The 5,163-nt window shown below is 36.9% G+C and overlaps 1 pseudogene across 1 annotated transcript; it reads right to left on the bottom strand.

Annotated features, from left to right (window-relative positions):
• Nucleotides 1-1,862: 1,862 nt before the first annotated feature.
• LOC143588010 (pectinesterase-like) lies at nucleotides 1,863-4,841 on the bottom strand (annotated as a pseudogene). The gene is made up of 2 exons (XR_013145015.1): nucleotides 3,729-4,841; nucleotides 1,863-2,684 (listed from the first exon to the last, which is right to left on the bottom strand). The product of XR_013145015.1 is annotated as a pectinesterase-like (transcript).
• Between the last annotated feature and the right edge of the window lie 322 nt (nucleotides 4,842-5,163).

Raw genomic sequence — 5,163 nt, 5'->3', positions numbered from 1 at the left:
CAGTGGTTTCCTTCGAGACCTCCCTTAGAACCCGATCACCGAGTGACAGAATAATCGCGCTATGCGTCTTCTCCAACAAATCCTTCTTATCTTTATCGGTCATCTCCGCCGGAAGATTAGCTTCTCCGGCGAGTGCATCTACCAGTCCCTGATGAACCAGCAACGCTCGCATCTTCACTCTCCATAAACCAAAATCGTTCTTCCCATCAAATTTCTCAAGATCGAATTTCGTCGACACCATGACTGTAACTTCAATTGTTCAAACGATTGAACGAATTAAACCTTCTTTGAATCTGAATCAGGAGCCACTACCAGGGGTCTGATACCAATTGTAAGCAATTACACCAAAGAAGACGAGAATCAAGAACGAAACTGTAACGATTTTATTACTAATCGAATGATTATACAACTTGAATTGAAAAAAGAATTACAGGAATGAAAACTAACTATGAACCCTAATTACAAAACTATATATATTCCCAAACCTAGACACCAACGACTTCTAACTAACTTTTCACCATCTTGACACATTTACCCCTGAAGTTTAGAAAAACTTTTAATTGCTTTCATAAACTGTCAACTATGAATATTGACATAACCAGCCCCTGCACTATGATTATTAATGATTAAAGCATAAGAGATGACCTTAACTACTAACATGTTTGCAAATTGATATATATATTTTGTTTTTGGAATGTGAATCATGCATGGTTAGAACTTTGGAATGTGAATACGAAATTCCCAATATCATAATTACAGCATGTTGATTAAGGGTATAAGATGATTTTCGATACATGAATTAACTAAAAAACGCTTTGAGAGACCCAAAAATGGGAATTAATTCATATTTTTGTAGTGAGCATTTGCTAGGATGCAAAACATAAAGCACAGCTCACGGTGTATAAATGGCGTTTTAAATATTATCACATTGCCGTATTACAAGTTATATTTGAATCCCATTCGTTTAGATATTTTATAAAATTAATTATGCTGGATCTTCTTTTTTTATCTTAATCCAGCTTGACACTTGGACCGTAAACCAAGTAACATATTTAAAACCAAATATGTTAGTATATGTGAATGCCGAATTAATTGGGCTCTGTAATTGTTGGGCTTACAATTTCAAGTCACTAGTCCACAACTATGAACCATGATGATGGATTAATACAGGGTCGTCCAAACCGCTCGTCGCTCGCTTGAAAATTGTTCGAATGCTCGCTCGTTTTTTCGCTCGATTGAAAACGAGCCGCTCTGCTCAGTTCGGTTTGTAAACGAGCCAAGCAACGAGCAAAGGGCTGCTCGGTTCGGGTCGGCTCGAATATTTTTAATTTATTTTATATATAATTATATATAAAAAAATATATAAATATATAGACAAAACACATAAATATAAGCTTACAATTATTTTTACCCATTTAAATTTTTCATATTCCGTCAATTTTATTGTTTTATTTGTACGATTCAAGCTTTTAGTATACTAGAAGTTTGTTTATATTATCATTATATCTCACTTCAAACTTATTTTTAATAAAAATTTTACAATATATTACACGTTTGTCTAAAAACTACTAATTCATATATAAAATATATTATTTACAACCTTCAAATTTATTTCTTATTGAAAACTTTAAAGTAAAAAAGAAATAAATAATACTCGAAATCGCTCGATGTTCGATCGAAAAATGCTTGATTCGATTTTGGCTCGTTTCGGTTTTCGCTCGATTCGAATTTCAGCCGTTCGGTTCGGTTCGGTTATAAATGAACAAAGCAACAAGCAAGCCTTCGCTCGGTTCGACTCGGCTCGTGAACAGCCCTAGATTAATATGCAAACTTAATTACTCCAAAAACAAGAATATTCCATGTGCCAAACAAAAGGCTACTTACTTTATTCATATAATCAAATTGCTCGGGATAAATAATACAAGATGCTCCGTAAATTAAAAACCATCAATAACACACGTACGTACGTAGTACAACATTTGCACTAATGTTTTACAAACCCAGAGCAAAAGGGAAACCCGTGTTTTTTAACCAACTACCCCCAGCAATGAAGTTTCCTGGTGTAAATCCTTGAGCCTCAGTAGCACTTGTAATAACCTTGTAACCTTTCCATTTTACTCTACCTGACGTCCCCGCCCCGGCTCCCGTGTTGCGGTACTCCCCATAGTATAACGTGCTCAGTGCAAAGTTCCCGTCCCACTCGAACCATCCGGCTGGGTGGATCACATTGCTGATGCTAGATTGCATCACCACGGTCCTTGAATATTGTTTCCATGGTCGTCCTAGATACGTTGGAAAACTCCCTTGCACCGGGCTCAAATCCGAAGTGGCACCTATCCTACACTTTTGAATCACGATCCCAGTGTTCTGGTTAGGGTCAGTGCGGCCTTGTGCCGTGAGCATATTCTTTTGACCTGAATTGGGGCGGCGTGCGTGGATGTCACAATCTTGGAAAACGGCTGCAGCGTTTCCAAAAATGAAATCGACGGTACCAACAACCAAGCAGTTGATGTAGAACTGACGGTTTTTGTGAACGTAAAGGGTGTCTTGATACGCTAACATGTCACATTGATAGAATGCTGACAAATCGGACCCTACTCGAAGTGCCACGGCTTGGTGATTAGAAGCACCAGCCGTGTTTTGAATTGTTATGTCACGTGCCAAGAACCCATCACCTACGATTGCTGTAAAAAGAAAATAAAAATAAATAATTTTCTATAATTTTATTATATTAACCAAGAAACAATAGCATGTGATTCGTCTTTGATTAATAACACGGGCCCACCACTTTGAACTTGATTAAGGTTTTCTGGTGATGGAATGAATAGGAATAATATTAATTTGTGTATGGTGGATATGTCAGCACATGTTCGGCTGCTTAATTTATGGAAATTCTAGTTGTCGAAAAACAAAAAATGACAAAGCTGACAACTTGGCTTGATAACCTTTTGCTAACACGGATGGATGTATCTTCAATCATATCTTATCCTTATTTTTTCAAAACGTTGTTTAATTTAATCCTTGTATGCAAATAAAACCATATATATATATATTAGATATGGTCGTTTTTATATGTTGTTTAATAAGCTTTTTATCCTACATTAGCAACGTTACTGAGCTAAATTTTTATAACATATTTCCAGATTGACATACCTGCCGGTAAAAGTTTTTTTTTATTTAAGTAAAAAAGAAAATGTTATGTTTATCTGCAATAAAGCTATGATATTGGTAGTGGAATTTCTATTTTCTTTAATTTCTCCTTTTGAAATTTGTCGTACTTGCTAACTTGTTTCACCTTTAGATCTGATTGGTGAAGTGTAGCCAATGAGGCATACCCACCGGAAGACAGAACATACAACAACAAAATCATTTTAAAAATTTATCACATGCCTTCAAACTTACTATCATCCAAAAATAAAAAATAAAAAAAATTTAAATTAATTACAATTAGACATTCTTTTAACTAGTATCAAATGTTATAATATGTTATTGCAATACCAAGCAGTTATTCAGTTACATCTACAATGGCCAATCATATCATTCATAATTTGTATATTTATTTTTAACTTGAGATCATTAACAATGCTTTTGTATATGATGAATTATATTTCTATATTGATATTATAATTAAGGTACATTAGTATTCCTATATTCATTCTTGATCAAAATGAAAATATAATATAAACATTTCAAGTGAAATAATAGTACGAGATAAATAAGATTCTAACCAACGGTAGCCGAGTCGAAGGTAGTGCTTCCTCCTACGACGCTTCGGCTTCCGGTAATAATCGTATTTTTCCTCCCATCTCCCAAAAACATGATGTTCGTTTTCCCTTTCGGCACCTCCACATTCTCCCGGTACACCTCAGCCTTAATCCTAATCACGTACCTTGAGCTACTCTTTGACAGTGCAGCCGCCACCGCAGCCGCCACAGTCTTGTAGTTCCCACTCCCATCAGCCGCCACCACCACATTCGCCTTAACCGTCCCCGACTGCAACAGCTTCCTATCTCCAACCGATAACCAATCGGGCCACACCGTATTCTCCTCTTCCTCTCTCAAATTCCTCCCATTAAAATTATTCAGCCTCTCCTCGTTAGCCAAATCCGTGGCCGTCTTGTTACAAATCATAGCCAATGCATTACTACACATTTTCCTCACCTTAACCTGACCTTTCTCCAGCTCTTTACGAACCTTTTTATCCGCACCATCGTGAGAGAACCCATCAAGACACGTTTCCTGATCAGTTATACCCGAGCTCATAAGCGTCTTTAGATCGTTAGCATGCTGCTTCAACGACTTCTTAGTTTGATACTCTTCTAGATCCTTTTCCACCTTCTGAACCTCGTCCAACGTCTCGGACACCAGTTCCAGACAATCATGAAGCGCGGCAATCTCACGTGGCGTGAGGCCTTTACGAGTAGTGAGTTTCTTTATCTGGAAGTAGTTCTTCTTCACTGCGGTTTCGATTATTTCAACCGCAAGCTCGATGACGTCCTTTTGGGATTTAACTTTATTATTTACATCCGGGTGGCTCGTGATGGTAGAATAGCATAGGTCCGTCAGGGTATTGTGTGCTGCTGCATGAGGATCTCACGAGTGCGTGAACTTCACTGTCAACAGCACTGGAGTGACGTCGGGATTTGACTCCGACGACTACAACGCCGATTAAAGCCGATACAAGTAGGATTGAAACAAAAGCGGTTAACAAATATTGCTTTGATTTTTTGTTGGAAAAGTTGATGGTCTTACCGGAGTCCATGACTCCGGCGAATGCATCTTTAACGGACGACATTATATGATTGTGATAGTTTAAGCTAGGGGATATATATTCGAATGAATGAAATGAAATGTACGTAACAGGTAACAAGTGTGGTGGAGGTTGAATGCATGTGTGCTTTTATCCGCAAATTACATAATTCAATAAAATGAGGCGGCCACGAATATTATTATATATAACATATTTTTAGTGTAATTAATAAAATTCAATTTATGCGATGTAATAGAATATATTATACTCCATCATGGAAAACCGGGAAACGTACATGTATTCACCATTTTATATACATGTACGATGACATATGGAGTGTGTGGACTGATTTGTTACTAGATTCAACAAAAGATATATTAATAGCTAGATAAATGCATAAAAAACCAAATAGT

Source organism: Bidens hawaiensis, unplaced genomic scaffold, assembly GCF_021521415.1.
Source record: "Bidens hawaiensis isolate Kalapana, Puna unplaced genomic scaffold, B.hawaiensis_p1.1 tig00035949_1, whole genome shotgun sequence".
Taxonomy (NCBI): domain Eukaryota; kingdom Viridiplantae; phylum Streptophyta; class Magnoliopsida; order Asterales; family Asteraceae; genus Bidens; species Bidens hawaiensis.
This window is presented reverse-complemented; position numbering and strand designations above follow the sequence as displayed.